Source organism: Oncorhynchus nerka, linkage group LG14 (assembly GCF_034236695.1).
Source record: "Oncorhynchus nerka isolate Pitt River linkage group LG14, Oner_Uvic_2.0, whole genome shotgun sequence".
NCBI classification, from domain to species: domain Eukaryota; kingdom Metazoa; phylum Chordata; class Actinopteri; order Salmoniformes; family Salmonidae; genus Oncorhynchus; species Oncorhynchus nerka.
Genome location: NC_088409.1, coordinates 31,816,037 through 31,836,880, shown reverse-complemented (window position 1 = coordinate 31,836,880; position 20,844 = coordinate 31,816,037).

The following is a 20,844-nucleotide window of genomic DNA, read 5'->3' as shown; positions in this document are numbered from 1 at the left end:
AGCTACTTGATGTTGGTTGAGAGTTATGAACAAGCATTTTTTTTATAGTGCTGTGCTTTTTAAAGGGCTATGAATAACTCAGAAGGTAGGCGCTGATGACAGCCGCCACAACTCTCAGAGGATTCCATATTCCATGAATAACATCACCACGCTGGGGAATTTACACTGGCAAACACAATGCATTTGCACATAAATGTGTAGCTCTAAGCAATGGGTCCACACAGCAACCTGCCACTCCTCATCCTCCTTCTCCTCCTCCTCCTCCTCCTCTTTTCTGCCACCCAGAAACATTTAACACAGCCCACTACTCATGTGTACCAGTCAAAAGTTTGGACACACCTACTCAGTCAAGGTTTTTCTTAATTTTTACAATTTTCTACATTGTGGAATAATAGTGAAGACATCAAAACGGTTAAATAACAAATATGGAATCATGTAGTAACCAAAAAAGTATTAAACAAAGTAACCACCCTTTGCCTTGATGACAGCTTTGCACACTTGGCATTCTCTCAACCAACTTCACCTGGAATGCTTTTCCAACAATCTTGAAGGAGTTCCCACATATCCTACCTATCTCTCTGATTTGGTCCTGCCGTACACACCCACACGTACGCTACGGTCACAAGACGCAGGCCTCCTAATTGTCCCTAGAATTTCTAAGCAAACAGCTGGAGGCAGGGCTTTCTCCTATAGAGCTCCATTTTTATGGAATGGTCTGCCTACCTATATGAGAGACGCAAACTCGGTCTCAACCTTTAAGTCTTTACTGAAGACTCATCTCTTCAGTGCATCATATGATTGAGTGTAGTCTGGCCCAAGAGTGTGAAGGTGAACGGAAAGGCTCTGGTGCAACGAACCGCCCTTGCTGTCTGGCCGGTTCCCCTCTTTCCACTGGGATTCTCTGCCTCTAACCCTATTACAGGGGCTGAGTCACTGGCTTACTAGGGCTCTTTCATACCGTCCCTAGAAGGGGTGCGTCACTTGAGTGGGTTGAGTCACTGATGTGATCTTCCTGTCTGGGTTGGCGCCCCCCCTTGGGTTGTGCCGTGGCGGAGATATTTGTGGGCTATACTCGGCCTTGTCTCAGGATGGTAAGTTGGTGGTTGAAGATATCCCTCTAGTGGTGTGGGGGCTGTGCTTTGGCAAAGTGGGTGTGGTTATATCCTTCCTGTTTGGTCCTGTCCGGGGGTGTCATCAGATGGGGCCACAGTGTCTCCTGACCCCTCCTGTCTCAGCCTCCAGCATTTATGCTGCAGTAGTTTATATGTCGGGGGGCTAGGGTCAGTTTGTTATATCTGGAGTACTTCTCCTGTCCTATCCGGTGTCCTGTGTGAATTTAAGTATGCTCTCTCTAATTCTCTCTTTCTTTCTCTCTCTCAGAGGACCTGAGCTCTAGGACCATGCCTCAGGACTACCTGACATGATGACTCCTTGCTGTCTCCAGTCCACCTGGCCGTGCTGCTGCTCCAGTTTCAACTGTTCTGCCTGTGATTATTATTATTTGACCATGCTGGTCTTTTATGAACATTTGAACATCTTGGCCATGTTCTGTTATAATCTCCAACCGGCACAGCCAGAAGAGGACTGGCCACCCCACATAGCCTGGTTCCTCTCTAGGTTTCTTCCTAGGTGTTGGCCTTTCTAGGGAGTTTTTCCTAGCCATCGTGCTTCTACACCTGCATTGCTTGCTGTTTGGGGTTTTAGGCTAGGTTTCTGTACAGCACTTTGAGATATCAGCTGATGTACGAAGGGCTATATAAATACATTTGATTTGATTTGATTTGATATGCTGAGCACTTCTTGGCTGCTTTTCCTTCACTCTGCGGTCCAACTCATCCCAAACCTTCTCGAGGTCTGGTTATTGTGGAGGCCAGGTCATCTGATTCAACACTCCATCCCTCTCCTTCTTGGTCAAATAGCCCCTTACACAGCCTGGAGGTGTGTTGGGTCATTGTCCTGTTGAAAAAATAATTATAGTCCCACTAATCGCAAACCAGATGGGATGGCGTATCGCTTCAGAATGCTGTGGTAGCCATGCTGGTTAAGTGTGCCTTGAATTCTAAATAAATCACTGACAGTGTCACCAGCAAAGCATCCCCACATTATCACACCTCCTCCTCCTCCATGCTTAAAGGTGGGAACCACACATGCAGAGATCATCTGTTAACCTACTCTGCGTCTCACAAATACACGGTTGGAACCAAAAATCTCCCATTTGGACTCATCAGACCAAATGACAGATTTCCACCGGTCTATTGATGGTTTTTCTTGGCCCAAACAAGTCTCTAATTCTTATTGGTGTTCTTTTGTAGTGGTTTCTTTGCAGCAATTCAACCATGAAGGACTGACTCACGCAGTCTCCTCTGAACAGTTAATGTTGAGATGTGTTTGTTACTTGAACTCTGTGAAGCATTTATTTGGGCTGAAATTTCTGAGGCTGGTAACTCCAATGAACTTATGCTCTGCGGCAGAGGTACAGTAACTCTGGATCTTGCTTTCCTGTGGCAGTTCTGATGAGAGACAGTTTCATCATAGCGCTTGATGGTTTTTGCGACACAAAGTTCTTCAAATTTTCCATATTGTCTGACTTTCATGTCTTAAAATAATGATGGAATGTAATTTCTCTTTGCTTATTTGAGCTGTTCTTTCCATAATATGGAGTTGGTATTTTACTAAATAGGGCTATCTTCTGTATACCACCCCTACCTTGTCTCAACACAACTGATTGGTTCAAACGCATTAAGAAAGAAAGAAATTCCACAAATGAACTTTTAACAAGGCACACCTGTTAATTGAAATGCATTCCAGGTGACTACCTCATGAAGCTGGTTGAGAGAATGCCAAGAGTGTGCAAAGCTATCATCAAGGCAACGGGAGACTATTTTGAAGAATCTCAAATATAGAATATTCTTTGATTTGTTTAAACCTTTTTTGGTTACTAAATTCAGCAAAAAAAGAAATGTCCTCTCACTGTCAACTGTGGTTATTTAACATAGCAAGATTCAACAACTGTGACATAAACTGAACAAGTTCCAGACATGTGACTAACAGAAATGGAATAAGGTGTCCCTGAACAAAGGGGACAGGTCAAAATCAATAGTAACAATCAGTATCTGGTGTGGCCACCAGCTGCATTAAGTACTACAGTGCATCGCCGGGCTCTTCGCTGGCCATGTCTTGCAGGAAATCACGCACAGAACCAGCAGTATGGCCGGTGGCATTGTCATGCTGGAGGGTCATGTCAGGATGAGCCTGCAGGAAGGGTACCACATGAGGGAGGAGGATGTCTACCCTGTAACGCACAGCGTTGGGATTGCCTGCAATGACAACAAGCTCAGTCCTATGATGCTGTGACACACCGCCCCAGACCATGATGGACCCTCCAGCTCTAAATCGATCCCACTTCAGAGTACAGGCCTCAGTGTAACGCTCATTCCTTCGACGATAAACGTGAATCCGACCATCACCCCTGGTGTGACAAAACCGCGACTCGTCAGTGAATAGCACTTTTTGCCAGTCCTGTCTGGTCCAGCAATGGTGGCTTTGTGCCCATAGGCGATGCTGTTGCTACTGATGTCTGGTGTGGACCTGCCTTACAACAGACCTACAAGCCCTCAGTCTAGCCTCTCTCAGCCTATTGTGGACAGTCTGAGCACTGATGGAGGGATTGTGCATTCCTAGTGTAACTCGTGCAGTTGTTGCCATCCTGTACCTGTCCTGCAGGAGTGATGTTTGGATGTACCGATCTTATGCAGGTGTTGTTACACGTGGTCTGCTACTACGAGGACGATCAGCTGTCCATCCTGTAGTGCTGTCTTAGGTGTCTCACAGTACAGACATTGCAATTTATTGCCTTGGCCACAAGTGCAGTCCTCATGCCTCCTTGCAGCATGCCTAAAGCACGTTCACACAGATGAGCAGGGACCCTGGGCATCTTTCTTTTGGTGTTTTTCAGAGTCAGTAGAAAGGCCTCTTTCGTGTCCTAAGTTTTCATAACTGTGACCTTAATTGCTACCGTCTGTAAGCTGTTAGTGTCTTAACGATCGATCCACAGGTGCATGTTCATTAATTGTTTATGGTTAATTGAAAAAGCAGTGTTAAAACCCTTTACAATGAAGATCTGTGAAGTTATTTGGATTTTTACTAATTCATCTTTGAAAGACTAGATCCTGAAAAAGGGACAATTCTTTTTTGGCTGAGTTTACATGATTCCATATTTGATATTTCATAGTTTTGATGTCTTCACTATTATTCTACAATTTAGTATATAGTAAAAAATCAAGTAAATCCCTTGAATGAGTAGGTGTGTCCAATCTTTTGACTGGTACTGTATGTACAGAGCATGTTGAAATTACACTGAACACGGGGCTACAGCCACAAAGGGAGTGAGGGAAGAAAGATGGAGAGGTAGATAGAGGGGGAGGTGGAGAGGGAGAGCACGTGAGAGAGGGAGAGAGAGAGGGAGGGGTAAAGAGAAACAGATATGGAGAGAGAGAAAGATAAAGGGAGAGAGAAAGCAATTTATGTACTAGTCATTGAATGTGACCTCCAGTGGTGCCTAGTCACAAAGATAATGGTGATTGAGGTGGGTTGAGGCAGGTGGGGGCTGGGGGTTGGGGGGGGTTGATAAAGGGAGCAGGTCGAGGTGATTTGTCAAAGGATCGTTCATCTGCTTGGCTGCACATAGTTGCACCACGAGAGTTCAACTAAGGGCTATGCAAACACCATGGGCCCTTCATTCTCCCCCATCACATGGAGATATAGCGTGGAACAGTGGTAGTAGTGGTGGTAGGGAGCACTGGTCATAATGGCATGCCTATAATACATGTAGATGTTTATCTTCAAGACCACTCTTATCAGACCCGGGGTAGATTTCAATTCCCTTTGGCCTGTGTTGATATCACTGTAGGGCTTTTACAACTGGACATGGCTCTGGATAAGAGCGTCCGCTAAAAGACTAAAATGGACAATGGAAAAATAACTCCATATGCATTGTTAAAAGGACAGTAAATGGCTACAGTACAACCATCAACATTTAAAAAAAACTGTGGTGCACATTAATGTTATAAACGTATTGTTATATTTATCGTTATTGCATACATTTTGGCAATTTATCTTAATATGGATGTTTGTCCATATCGCCCAGCTCTACCTCATCCTCAGTTTCATTGTTAACAAGGCCAGTTCAGTACTTCACATCTCACACAGTCCATCACTGTACCAACCAGAGCAGTGCATTATGCAGGAAATAATACTTCAAAGACTTCTATCAGGCTGCATTCCACTTATACCTGACAACATCCTTCTACAGGATTTACATTATAATAGAACTCAAGAACAAAAGCTGCCGTTATCTGGAAAGGAACTGAGTTGACATCTGACAAATATTAAATACAGTTATGAAGTATATGTAGTGACTCGACCATGTATACAGGGACTCTTTTCCTAAAATCTCAACCACCACATTTAGCTAGAGGAACAAAATGACCGCCACATTTCTTCTAACTTTTTCTGTGTAAAATACGTGGTAGTTTTTCTGTCAGAATTCCCTCAAACTTGTGTAAGTACATTTCTCTCTCACCCCCAATGGGCTTGAACAATAAAAAGCTATTAGAGCAGATTTATATTAGTCATAAGGAGGTGGTAGGTGGTGGTAGGGGGGGTAATGTCAGCGCTCACGCTTCATGGGCCTGGGGTGTGGGCGGGATGTGTGGCGCGGACTCTGGAGCAACGCCCGTCAAATCAAATCAACCCTAAAAGGAGGCATTATGCAGGGCTAATGGAGATTAAAAGCCCTGGCCGTCAGAGCTCTCTCTCCATCTCCACAGTTCCATTCTGCTCTACCTCCGTTCACTTACCTGCCCCATTCTTATTGTCCTAAATCTGACCAACACACAAAAGACTAAAAGCTTCTAACCGCTGTTCCACTTCAAAGCATCTGCTGTACCCCAAGAAAGGCAATTTCAGCCCTATTATAAGGCAGGGACGTACGGCACGCAGGCCCTCATAGAACAAGCAGGCCCTCATAGAACAAGAACACACTCATGCATGCACGTGTACACACAAACACACACTCATGCATGCACGTGTACACACAAACACACACTCATGCATGCACGTGTACACACAAACACACATTCACTAAAACACACACATTCACTAAAAGACACGCTATGGAAACAGGAGAGGGTTCCGTTGAGCCCATGACAACAACTAACCACCTTGAGACATAATCACAGATAATGATAAGTAGCCTTTCTCCCTGCATCGGTTCTCCACATAGAGAGGGCACTGGGAGACGAGGCTTCAACAGTCATCTCCATCTGGTCCTCCTCTCTGATCTGAGTGGATGGACTCAACAATAGACCATCAGTTAAAATGAACCCTTGAGATGGTGAGGTTGATGATGATTCAAGTAGCTAGCCCACCACGACGCAAGACAAGGCACTAATAAAGAAGTTGGCTCAGTCCTTGAATAGATTGATTTAATTACTGACCTCCTCTCATTGGCTAATTTCCCAGAAAGCAGTGCAGGGATAAAACAGTAGTAGGGCAGATATGATTTGTGTTCTGTGTAAACCATGGGGGGGGTGACAGTTAGATGTCAATCAGTGGTAGATGGGGGAGCATGTACTCATTCTCTCCACAGGATCTTATTGAGGACTAATCAGGATAATAATCACTGTAATGAGCTCTCTTTAGAGGCAACAAGGGATCCCGTTGATGTTCTGGATCTCATTATGTTCAACAGACCTGGGAAGAATGTCATTTCAAATACTCTAGGTCAGGTATTCCCAAAACGGGGTACATGCAATGCGGTTGGGGGTACGCCAAATAAAATTGTGATTCACGTTTAATAAAACATTTTAAAAACATGTTTATATATATAGATTTTTTTTCTTCACATTTTCAAACAGTCCATTTCTATTTTCCATAAATTTGGGTTATTTTTTTTTCTTGCCTGAGTAGCCTAGTTTCACTGCCAAAAATTAAATTAAACAATCTAGTGTTTAATAGCAAATTAACAACACAATGCTAGTGTTTATCTAGCAAAAAAACAACACAATGACAAATACAGGTAGCCTAGTCAAATAATAAACATCCAATCACATTACCCGTTACTCTCTCGCGGGAATTCCACTAACAGTCCGTATGTAGCCAAACATATCTGCTGCTCAAGTTGGTATCTGTACTGATGGAGCAAAAGCCATGACAGGGAGACATAGTGGAGTGGTAACGCGCTTGCAAGCAGTGCTTGCTCCCAATGCCACTTAGGTACACTGCAGCATCCACCGAGAGGCTCTTGCTGCCAAGGGAATGACTGACAGCTTGAAAGACGTTTTGGACACAGAGTGAAAATGGTTAAGTTTGTTAAAGCAAGGCCCCTGAACTCTTGTGTATTTTCTGCGCTATGCAATATGGGCAGCGACCATGTAAAGCTTTTACGACATACAGAAGTGAGCTAGTTATCAAAGAGCAAAGTATTGACACCTTTTTTTGAATTGAGAGACGAGCTTAAAGTTTTCTTTACTGATCATAATTTTCACTTGTCTGACCACTTGCATGATGGCGAGTTTCTCACACGATTGGCCTATCTGGGTGATGTTTATTCTCGCCTTTATGATCTGAATCTAGGATTACAGGGACTCTCCACATCTATATTCAATGTACGGGACAAAATTGAGGCTATGATTAAGAAGTTAGAGCTCTTCTTTGTCTGCACTAACAAGGACAACACACAGGTCTTTCCATCATTGTATGATTTTTTTGTGTGCAAATGAACACAAGCTTACGGACAATGTAAAATGTGATATAGTGAAGCACCTGAGTGAGTTGAGTGTGCAATTACGCAGGTTCTTCCCCGAAACGGATGACACAAACAACTGGATTCGTTATCCCTTTCATGCCCTGCCTCCAGTCCATTTACCAATATTTGAACAAGAGAGCATCTTCGAAATTGCAACAAGCGGTTCTGTGAAAATGTAATTTAATCAGAAGCGACTGCCAGATTTCTGGATTGGGCTGTTCTCAGAGTATCCTGCCTAGGCAAATCATGCTGTTAAGACACTGATGCCCTTTGCAAACACTTACCCATGTGAGAGTGGATTCTCGGCCCTCACTATCATGACAACTAAATACAGGCACAGATTGTGTGTGGAAAATGATTTAAGACTGAGACTCTCTCCCATACAATCCAACATTGCAGAGTTATGTGCATCCTTTCAAGCACACCCTCCTCATTAACCTGTGGTGAGTTATTCACAATGTTTGATGAACAAATCAGGTTTTATATGTAAGATGGTTAAATAAATAGCAAAATGATTAATTATTATAATATTATTATTTGTGGCCTGGTCCTATAAGTGCTCTTTGTCACTTCCCACGAGCCAGGCTGTGACAAACTCACACTCATTCTTATGTTTAATAAATGTATTATATAGTGTGTGTGTGGCAGGCTTACAATGATGGCAAAAACAACATTTGAGAGTACGCTGACCCTGGTGCTAGAGGGGGTACAGCTGACCCTGGTGCTAGAGGGGGTACGCAGCTGGAGGTTGAATGTTTGAAGGGGTACGGACTATAAAAAGTTTGGGAATCACTGTTCTAGGTAGTCGAATAGAGTCTATATACATTTTTACTAAAAGGCTATTTTCTTTGATATTCAAATACACGTCTCACAAAACCAAATAATAATTAAAAGTATTTTGAATACCTCAGAAAACCAAATGTATTTGAAGTTTTTTGAAAATCTATATTTTTTTGATAGCTGCCAAGAATCAAAAACAGCTATTGAATTAGTGTAAATATAATGTTTTGGAGGGCTCTTAGATATGAATCTAACATAGCCATATAGACTAGAATGAAATACATGAGGGACATGGAATCACCTCGACATTAGAGTAGACCACTTTTGCAGCTTCAAAATAACTAACAAATATATTTTCATAATGGGTGAGACGTAAGGTAATGCAGAAACACTTCTTATATATTTAGTTAGTTCTTATAAGTACAGTTGTCATGAAACCCTGACAACATCACCTGGTGGAGGTTTGGAGCACCAGGACTCTTAACAGTATAAAGTTTGAGTTCTAGTGACCAGCGAATCACAGTAACCATAAAACACAAGGAGGCAAGATTTCAGCAAAAAACTATGGACATTTATTTTGAACAAAAATAAATAGGTCAACATTTAGGCCACTAAGTAATTGGCTAAAGTTGAATTTTAAGAGGTGGGGAAGTCCTTTCATGGTTTTCCTTCTGCTCGGTCCACTCCTGATCCACCTCTGGGTTAGGCCTGAGGCACAAAGAAATATTGAGCAGTACAATGCCACACAATTGTCTTTGAATATATATATATTTACAATAAACCAGTCTATTCCTTAAAATCCAAAATCCATTCTTTAAAATCACCCAGTCCAGTGGAAAATAGTTAAAAACGATGCACTTCCCTATTACTTCACTGTTTGTCTGAGTTCCTTCCTCATTGGCGCCCAACGCGGTTCTGCCTCCCATGCTGCTTCTGCAAGGCTTTAAATACAAGCTTCAATATGCAGTGAACCAATGGGAAAACATCTGAATGATTGTACCTGCATTCTCACAAGGGGAGGTGTGCCAATCGGGCTGTGAGTTGTTCTGGTTCCTCCCGTTGTTACACTCCAGTGATTATCGGCAATGTTCCTATGAATCCACTCAGTGACGCTCCAAAACAAAAATGATGTGAAATCCACAAAAATATATGTGAAAAAAAGTAAGAGCAACATTTTCATTTGATTTCATCTTATCATGACATACTAACCTTGTGATTATTACAATAGCATATTGTTATTACATTATAATTGCATAATAATGGAGTTACGACAGAAGTGGAATAAGGAACAGTCACTTGTGTTCAGTAGTTACAAAAACTCTCAGCTCATTGCTATGCAGTTGAAATGAAATGTAACAACATGCTAATAAAATGTTGTTCCAAAAGTAATTACAGATTATTACACAGGCACAAGAACAGTTTAATGTTAAGTGTTACCGAGATTGCTAACAGTAACCAAATATGTCTATTAAGTGTTGAAAGGAAACTAAATATCCCAAAACTGCCTTCTTGAATCAACTGCAGCCAAGGTAGGTTGAAAATCATATTAGTTTGTAATCTGAGTAAACTATCTCTTTAAATATCATATAGTGTGTGTTTGAAACAACAACATGTCATTTGAAACAACCTCTCATGTCATCATCATTACCCATCCTGCATGTCTAGAGGGTGAAAGGGAGAGAGGGTGAGGGAGAGAGGGTGAGGGAGAGAGGGTGAGGGGAGATGAATGCGCTGTAATTATCCATCCATGGCACATATCAATCACACACAGCCAACACACACACACACACACACATATTAATCACGTGTCCTGGAGACCTTGCCACAGAGCGAGTGCCGGAAAGGAAAAGCAGATGAGGAAAACCCGTTTGACCTGTCCAAGACTAAATTAATTATCCAATTACTCGTCTCCTCTCCGACTGACTGTGCTGCTCAGATAACTCTGCAGCTATTTACAACTGACTGCCTCCCCAAGATAACAAAAAGGGCCATTTGCAGCATAATCACTTCATGTGGTGAACGATCGGAGCAAACTCTCTGAGACTGCCAAAAACTCGGAAGAGTCGGACCTCCAAAATCTAATTAGCATTTATTTTAGCTTTCCACACTCAGTCCATCCAGAATGACTGACGACGAGGAAGTCTCCAACAATTGAATGACATGCATTTTAGTGGCCCACCTCTTGACGGCAGAGAGAAACATTTACGTTTTAATGTAGAATTCCTGCAATTCTACAAATGTTGCTATGGTGCATAGAGAAAATGGTGCAGTTTTTAATTAAAGCAAGTTTCCTACAATTCTACACATTTTGCCATGGGGTGGAGAGAAATGTTTGCAGTTTTAAAGCTCATTTTCTGCAATTCAACACATTTTGCCATGACTTATGCCATGTTAATATAATATGTGAATGAGAGTGACTAACAAAATCAATGGGGGCCCCTGGAGGTCAGGGCCCCTGGGCACGTACCCTGCATACCCAGGTGAGTATTCGGTCATGATTACTACAACTTTAGATAGCTGGCTAGACTATCTTACCATCTACAAATCATTAGCTCACATAGCTCATTGAGTGACTGTCAGTGACTGACAACAATAGAAAACCTGCTGATGCACAACAACTATATTCTGCTATTCTTACTCTCAATATTACATTGAGACTCCGACTGAGTTCCTGGTCGGGGCCCCCTAGCGACTGCTTATGTCTCTTATGCATGGACGCACGCACGCACGCACACACACACACACACACACACAGGCCAGAAGGAAAATCTGACAGAGCCCTGTAATAATCTCAATGTATCAAAGAGCTCTTCACGGCTCCTCACGGGACAATATGTCTAGAGCGGGGACGGGGAACAAGAGCGGGGACGAAAGAAGAAGGGAGGGATATATATTTGTTATTGCATGGAAACAAGACAGGGCTTTAGACTGTTATCTGTCAAAGAGCAAAATAGGACGTTCCATCCCTTTCTTCTACCTTCTCCTTAGATATGCTAATGATAAACCCCTGTCCTTACCTCACCCCCTTCTCCCTTCCTCTTTCCCTCTCTCCATCCCTCTCTCCATCCCTCACTCTCTCTCTCTCCATCCCTCTCTCCATCCCTCTCTCCATCCCTCTCTCTCTTTCCCTCTCTCCATCCCTCTCTCTCTTTCCCTCTATTTCTCTCTCTCCATCCCTCTCTCTCTTTCCCTCTCTCCATCCCTCTCTCTCTTTCCCTCTCTCCATCCCTCTCTCTCTTTTCCCTCTCTCCATCCCTCTCTCTCTTTCCCTCTCTCTCTTTCTCTCTCTCCATCCCTCTCTCTCTTTCCCTCTCTCTCTTTCCCTCTCTCCATCCCTCTCTCTCTTTCCCTCTCTCCATCCCTCTCTCTCTTTCTCTCTCTCCATCCCTCTCTCTCTTTCCCTCTCTCCATCCCTCTCTCTCTTTCCCTCTCTCCATCCCTTTATCTCTTTCCCTCTCTCCATCCCTCTCTTTCTCTCTCTCCATCCCTCTCTCTCTTTCCCTCTCCATCCCTCTCTCTCTTTCCCTCTAAATCCCTCTCTCTTTCCCTCTCTCTTTCTCTCTCTCCATCCCTCTCTCTATTTCCCTCTCTCCATCCCTCTCTCTCTTTCTCTCTCTCCATCCCTCTCTCTCTCTCTTTCTCTCTCCATCCCTCTCTCTTTCCCTCTCTCCATCCCTCTCCCTCTTTCTCTATCTCCATCCCTCTCTCTCTCTCTTTCTCTCTCTCCATCCCTCTCTCTTTCCCTCTCTCTCCATCCCTGTCTCTCCATCCCTCTCTCTCCATCCCTCTCTCTCTTTCCCTCTCTCCATCCCTCTCTCTCTTTCTCTCTCTCCATCCCTCTCTCTCTTTCTCTCTCTCCATCCCTCTCTCTCTTTCCCTCTCTCCATCACTCTCTCTCTTTCTCTCTCTCTTTCCCTCTCTCTCTTTCCCTCTCTCCATCCCTCTCTCTCTCTCCATCCCTCTCTCTCTTTCCCTCTCTCCATCCCTCTCTCTCTCTCCATCCCTCTCTTTCCCTCTCTCCATCCCTCTCTCTCTTTCTCTCTCGCTCCTTTTAACTTCTTCTCTTCTCTCTGACATAAGAGTTTTTCAAAAGACAATGTGTGGGCTTCAATGATTTAGAAAAATATATATTTTGAATCGTACACCTGAAAAAGTGCAGCAAAGGCAAAGACATGCCACAGTTAGGCAAGATTATAACACACTAAAGAGAGTTTGAAACATAAAATATGTATTACCCACAACTGAAAGAAAAAGAATCAAACAACAAATCAAGCTGAACTAATGACAATTACAGTACAGACAGCAAAGAAAAAACCCAACAGCACTCTGGAAAAGATTATGGAGGACCTCAGAGGTCTATGTGATTGTTTGACATGGAATTGGAAGGATGGGATGGACAGATCAATATTGTATGTCAGTGTTCCAGAACCAGAACCCTTCAGAGAGGAGCCCTCTGCCGCTATGAAGGGGAGGTAGTGCGTGGCAGCGTGAAACAAACTGAGCACGCTCACAACTGCCAACATCAGAGCCAAAGTCAAACAGAGGTGGAGAGAGTTCAAACGCAGAAACACATTGATGTGTATTCATGAATGTGTAAATAAGGAAAGGAAGGCCAAAATGTAGGAGAATGTGAATAGCAAACACACATACACGCTTACACAATAATACAGGCACACACACACATATTATGGAGTAGTTCATCTGCTGTTTGATGGGGTGCCCCTTTCATGGTGCTCTCAGGCAGAAAAAGCACTGACGCCAACCCTGACCATATCCCTGACCTCTCTTTTGAGGCCACAGGCATGATGGAGGGAGAGGGAGAGAGGGAAAGAGAAATGAATAGAAAAACAGCCCCCGGCGTCACCTCCCTTGTCTCTCTCTGCCCTCCGGTGTTCCCATAATCCCCCCAACCTTGAGGTCACTACCTACCTGCTTCAGCACTGCATAACTATTTTCTGACTCTTTTGGTTAGCCAGAAATCTGCTGCTATGTGAATGACTGACACATATCACAGTTTATGTCACCTTTCAAAAATATTCTTAGTTACACCCCAGCTAGCACATAACGTTCTGAGAACAATATGTTTCTTAGAGCTTGGTGTGAGCATGGTTGTCCTATGGTTATTTTACATAGAACCTTCCCACAAGAACACTTTAGTAACGTTCAGAGAACGTTAGAAGAATGTCATTTAAAAAGATATACATTACGTAGCATCAACAAAACTCTCTCTATCCTCTGTGTTCATATGTGTTTGCCACGCCCACTATTTTGCCACCTGATCTTAATGAGTGCTTGTTTCCTTTGAAAGGTGGTCTGTTTGAATAGACTAAAATGAACAGCTTTGAATGTGTAAAACAACCTGGCATGCTAGCTCCATCTTGGTGGAACAGTGGACTAATTCCATTCATAGAGACCAGAATATCATAGGTTTGAATCTCACTGATGATGTGTCGCAATAAAATTAAACAATAATGCCTAAGGAATTGAATTCCCATGTGTCTTATCTGTGTTTGTCACGCCCTGGTCGAAGTATTTTGTGTTTTTCTTTATGTTTTGGTCAGGCCAGGGTGTGACATGGGTTTTTGTATGTGGTGTGTAGCTTAGTGGGATTGTAGCTTAGTGGGGTGTTCTGGGAGAGTCTATGGCTGTCTGAAGTGGTTCTCAATCAGAGGCAGGTGTTTACCGTTGTCTCTGATTGGGAACCATATTTAGGCAGCCATATTCTTTGGTTGTATTGTGGGTGATTGTCCTGTGTGTCTTGATGTCCTTGTTAGAGGTTTGTAGACACATGTATAGGCTGTTTTCGTTTCGTTTATTGTTTTGTTGAGTTTGTGTGTTGATTCGTGTTAAGTTGTTTTATTAAACATGGATCGAAATCTACACGCTGCAGTTTGGTCCGACTCTCCTTCACCAGTAGAAAGCCGTTACAGTGTTGGAGTTCAAAAAGGTTAACAGTATTATTGAAACATTTAAAGAAAGTTTTAAGAAAGGTATTTAAAAACCTCCAAATAACCTACCATTTCAGTTCTCAGAGCATTAATAAAACCTCCCACGAAAACTTTCAAGGAATCACAATAAAATGTACTCAGAACCTCCCTGCAACCTAAAAATATATGTTCCCAGAATGGGCTAAATGTTCAAGTCTGTTCTCAGAACATTTGAAAAACTTTTGGTTTAACTGGTCAGGAAACATTTGGCTTCCTTCCCACAACCAATGTGAAACCATAAACATATGTTCCACCAACTTCCAAGGAACCAAATGTGCTAGCTGGGACATATTATTATTGCCTCAGGCCTCTTACTAAAATGACTCTTGTACTGATGAAGCAATGTTCCCAAAGCAACATGACCAGGGCAGTGTGGAAAAGAGCAGGACAGCAGTGTGGGAGTCAGCAATAAAAGAGAGGCCAAATGAGAGAGTTTTCCATGAAAAACGCCAATCCATCTTTAAATAGAAACATGAATAGTTAATGAAAATAGGTCAGGTCATTTGGGCATCTGGGCAGGGTGATGTTATTGATGTTTGTGTGTGTTTGCATGCTGTCGTTTGTATGTGTATATTTTGTACTGTTTGAAAAAAATTATCTTACAACAATAAGCCAGGCCTGTGCTAAAGTATGAAACACTTTCCAGGAGAGTTATTTTTATTTATTTTATTTTACCTTTATTTAACCAGGTTGGCCAGTTGAGAACAAGTTCTCATTTACAACTGCGACCTGGCCAAGATAAAGCAAAGCAGAGCGACAAAAACAACAACAGAGTTACACATAAACAAACGTAGTCAATAACACAGTAGAACAATCTATGTACAGTGTGTGCAAATGTAGAAGAGTATGGAGGTAAGGCAATAAATAGGCCATAGAGGAGAAATAATTACAATTTAGCATTAACACTGGAGTGATAGATGTGCAGATGATGATGTGCAAGTAGAGAAACAGGGGTGCAAAAGAGCGAGAGGGTAAGTAATAATATGGGGATGAGGTAGGTGAGTGTGCTATTTACAGATTGGCTGTGTACAGGTACAGTGATCAGTAAGCTGCTCTGACAGCTGATGCTTAAAGTTAGAGAGGGAGATATAAGACTCCAGCTTCAGTGATTTTTACAATTCATTCCAGTCGTTGGTAACAGAGAACTGGAAGGAAAGGCGGCCAAAGGAAGTGTTGGCTTTGGGGATGACTAGTAAAATATACCTGCTGGAGCGCGTGCTACGGGTGGGTGTTGCTATGCTGACCAGTGAGCTGAGAAAAGGCAGGGCTTTACCAAGCAAAGACTTATAGATGACCTGGAGCCAGTGGGTCTGGCGACGAATATGCAGGTGGGGCCAGCCAACGAGAACATACAGGTCACAGTGGTGGGTAGTATATGGGACTTTGGTGACAAAACGGATGGTACTGTGATAGACTACATCCAGTTTGCTGAGTAGAGTGTTGGAGGCTATTTAGTAAATGACATCGCCGAAGTCAAGGATCGGTAGGATAGTCAGTTTTACGAGGGTATGTTTGGCAGCATGAGTGAAGGAGGCTTTGTTGCGAAATAGGAAGCAGATTTTAGATTTAATTTTGGATTGGAGATGCTTAATGTGAGTCTGGAAGGAGAGTTTACAGTCTAACCTGACACCTAGGTACATGTAGTTGTCCACATGTTCTAAGTCAGAACCGTCCAGAGTAGTGATGCTAGTCGGGTGGGCGGGTGCGGGCAACAATCGGTTGAAGAGCATGCATTTAGTTTTACTAGCATTTAAAAGCAGTGGGAGGCCACAGAAGGAGAGTTGTATGGCATTGAAGCTTGTTTGGAGGTTTGTTAACACAGTGTCCAAAGAAGGGCCAGATGTATACAGAATTGTGTCGTCTGCGTAGAGGTGGATCAGAGAACCACCAGCAGCAAGAGCGACATCATTGATATATACAGAGAAAAGAGTCAGTCCGAGAATTTAACCATGTGGCACCCCCATAGAGACTGCCAAAGGTCCGGACAACAGGCCCTCCGATTTGACACACACTGAACTCTATCTGAGAAGTAGTTGGTGAACCAGGCGAGGCAGTCATTTGAGAAACCAAGGCTGTTGAGTCTGCCAATAAGAATGTGGTGATTGACAGAGTCGAAAGCCAGGTCAATGAAGACGGCTGCACAGTACGGTCTTTTATTGATGGCGACTATGATATCGTTTAGGACCTTGAGCATTGCTGAGGTGCACCCATGACCAGCTCGGAAACCAGATTGCATAGTGGAGAAGGTACAGTGGGATTTGAAATGGTCGGTGATCGGTTTGTTAACTTGGCTTTCGAAGATTTTAGAAAGGCAGGGCAGTATGGATAAAGGTCTATAACAGTTTGGGTCTAGAGTGTCTCCCCCTTTGAAGAGGGGGATGAACGCGGCAGTTTTCCAATCTTTGAGGATCTCAGACGATGTGAAAGCGAGGTTGAACAGGCTCGTAATAGGGGTTGCAACAATTTCGGCGGATAATTTTAGAAAGAGAGGGTCCTGATTGTCTAGCCCAGCTGATTTGTAGGGAGACAGATTTTGCAGCTCTTTCAGAACATCAGTTGTCTGGATTTGGGTGAAGGAGAAGCGGGGGGTGGTCTTGAGCAAGTTGCTGCATATCCCAGTTTAGGTTAGCTAACAGTACAAACTCTGAAGATAGATAGGGGGACAATCCATTCACATATGGTATCCAGGGCACAGCTGGGGGCTGAAGGGGGTCTATAACAAGCGGCAAAGGTGAGAGACTTGTTTCTGGAAAGGTGGATTTTTAAAAGTAGAAACTCGAATTGTTTGGGCACAGACCTGGATAGTATGACAGAACTCTGCAGGCTCTCTCTGCAGTAGATTGCAACTTTTCCCCCTTTGGCAGTTCTAGGTTGTCGGAAAATTTTATAGTTAGGGATGGAAATTTCAGGATTTTTGGTGGCCTTCCTAAGCAATGATTCAGACACAGCTAGGACATCAGGGTTGGTGGAGTGTGCTAAAGCAGTGAATAAAACAAACTTAGGGAGGAGGCTTCTAATGTTAACATGCATAAAACCAAGGCTTTGCATAAGGTATTTGGTGATTTTCCCATCTGTGATTTCATGTCCAACTAATGGAGTAGCATGCATTAATATATGTATATAATTAGCTAACATAACTAATGTACCGTACATGTGACATCTGACTTCAACCGATATCAAGAGTTGATATCAACCACACTTAGTAAAGATTACACCAGGGAGAACAGGTTGGGAGAAGGGAAAGAGAGAAAGAGAGAGAGGGGGAATAAACACTTATACAGACAGGGAAGGAGAGAGAGACAGAGGTAGAGAGGGAGATTGTGTGTGGAGGGGGGGCACTGCTCCTCATTGTGTATAAGTGAAAACACCAGTGAGATAATATGAGCTCCTGGCCAACAGGAGACACTCTGGGTAAACATGCACTCCATACAGCATGCAGAATGACAAGCTCTATTCACACAAGCTGACACACTAAATATTCAATGGCATTGAAAACGCTACAATCTGGCAAGCATCCTACCCCCTATCCTCCTTGGTAGTACCCCCCCCCCCCCTATTCGTTGGCGGAGCGCTGAGTGAATGCAGCTCCTGTGACGAGGGTGCCAGAGTACGTTAGGGCTGCCGCCCAATCTCAGTAAACGGCCGTGAGAGCTGCAGTCTGCTTCAATGAGGCACACAGCAGGGGACTGGGGTCCAGGGAGGAAGAATGGGGAGGGAGTAGGAGGAGGGAGAGGAGGGTGCGGAGGCACAGATGGTCTTACTGCACATACTGTACAGTACCTCTTTTGACAACACTGCCTATTCAAGATGCTTTAGAGTAGCCGAGGAAAGAATTGGAGGAGGATGATGAATATCTTTGATGTCTCAAGGAAAACATATCCGTTTGTCAAGACACTGAAGATAGTACCTCAATCTTATCCCACTGGGCACAGACATTTCAACATCTAGTTTTGATTTACATTTGGTTGAGTTGTCAACTAACGTGAATTCAACGTAAATTCAACAAAACATTTCACCAAGTCATTGGATTTAGTTTAAAAGTTGGGTGACAAAAAGACAAAATGCCCTCACATTGATGACTTTTTGCAAATCCAATTTGTTTTCCACATTGCTTCACGTCACATGACATTTTTGGGGTTGAAATGACATGGAAAGAATGTTAATTCAACCAGTATTTTCCCCAGTGGGATGTAACATGCCACCACACGTCTGCTTCATTCAAAGGCAGCCTACTGTATCTCATTCAGAGTTGCCCTACTGTACAGAAAGGCTGCATGCTGCAAACATGTACTGTATATAAACATCAGGAAATGGAATCAATAATGTCACTGCCTATTGCTGTTAGTTGTAAGCACATAACACACAGTTCATCAAATGAAACAAAGATACATGTAGCCCAGATGCTCTACCCAGGATAAATGACATCACCCAGGTGAGCGGTGAGCGATGCACATCGATGTAAATCAGCTGGAGATATACTGCTGACAGTCTAAATACATTACAATACGTCTTTGCCTTTTAAATGCTTACTAAGATCTGGAGAGTATCCCGAGAACACACACCCTCTCGACTTTCACCCATAATTGAATAAGAAGGACCGCAGGGACAAGGTGAGGCTTAATAATAATATATTCTCCAGGGCCAGTGAGAAGTGAGCTGGCAGCAACAGCACCAATGTTTTGGAATATTTTTAGTCTGTTCAAGCTTCCTTTTCACTCTGTCAATTAGGTTAATATTACAGAGCAACTAAAATGTTGTTGATCCATTCTCAGTTTTCTCCTATCACAGCCATTAAACTATGTACTGTAACTGTTTTAAAGTCACCATTGGCCTCATGGTGAAATTCCAGAGCGGTTTCCTTCCTCTCCGGCAACTGAGTTAGGAAGAATGCCTGTATCTTTATAGTGACTGGGTGAATTGATACACCCTCCAGTGTAATTAATAACTTTACCATGCTCCAAGGGATATTAAATGTCTGCTTTTATTTTCTCCCATCTACCAATACAGTAGTGTCCTTCTTTGCGAGGCATTGGAAAAATCCCCTAGTCTTTGTGGTTGTATCTGTGTTTGAAATTCACTGCTCAACGTAGGGTCCTTACAGATAATTGTATGTGTGGGGTACAGAGATGAGGTAGTCATTCAAAAATCATGTTAAACACGATTATTGCTCACAGTCCATGCAACTTATGTGAAGAAAATTCTAAAAACATCATCCTACTTAGACATTATGGAGTATTGGGTGTAGGCCAGTGACAAAGAAATCTCAATTGAATTCATTTAAAGTTTCTGAAGGCACTGTACACTGTAGTAGAGAGGAACAGGTGAAGCAAGAGAGCTGATTCCACCCCAAAATCTGTCCACGTGAAGATAGTTCTCTGTAGCGCTCTGCCTGCAGGTCATTGTCTTGGTGAAATATGCCCCAGTGTCTGCACTAGAACAAGCCGAAGGGGAGTGACAATCTACACAACCACATTTTCAGCCTCATTGCTTTGTGCAGTTTGTACTACAGTAGAGGACATGTACGCAGTCAGTGGTTGTGTGTGTATAAGAAACAGAGAAAGGGTGAACACAGCAGATTTAATCAGTGTTTGAGGATGCAGAGGTAATAACTCCAGATGCCGGCCAGAGGAGCACATTTATCTCTGCCTGAGGACACAGCAATCAGAAAAACCTCAACCAGCCAGATGAAGAACTCTGGAGGTCAAAGGTAAGAATCTACTCTATAGTGCAGTGGTATCACCTGACAGTCTCTAAAGCAGTGTGTGTGTGTGTGTGTGCTGTGTTATCACCTGAATGTGTCACACAGGTCCAGGTAGGAGACTGGAGGGTGAGGATGAATAGTTAGCTAATTAAATTAAGTGAATGATGAGAGTGCATGTTAGTGTGGCAAAAGTATGTGGTAGAATGTAATGGACACCTTTTCTCTCCCGCTCTCCATGTTCTACCCACATATTCAACCACTTTTACATTCTCTGTCTGCTCAGTCGCTCTGGGTTGCCAAGGGGACATATGCCGGGTCCACATCTCAGCCAGCCCTGGGCCTGTCCATGCTGCGCTGCCTGTGTGTGTGTACTCAACCAGACGTTGGCGTTGCCATGGTGAACCAGCCAGGCTGTGTTTAAGGTAGAGCTTGGGAAGGGCAGATTGTATGGAGGATGCAGCATTGCTATGGGGAACAGAACATTCATGTTTAGAATGTGGCTTTGGTCACAGTGTGTCTGTCTGAGAGAGATGGAACAGAGGTTGTGTTTGAGAGAGAGTGCTGAGGAA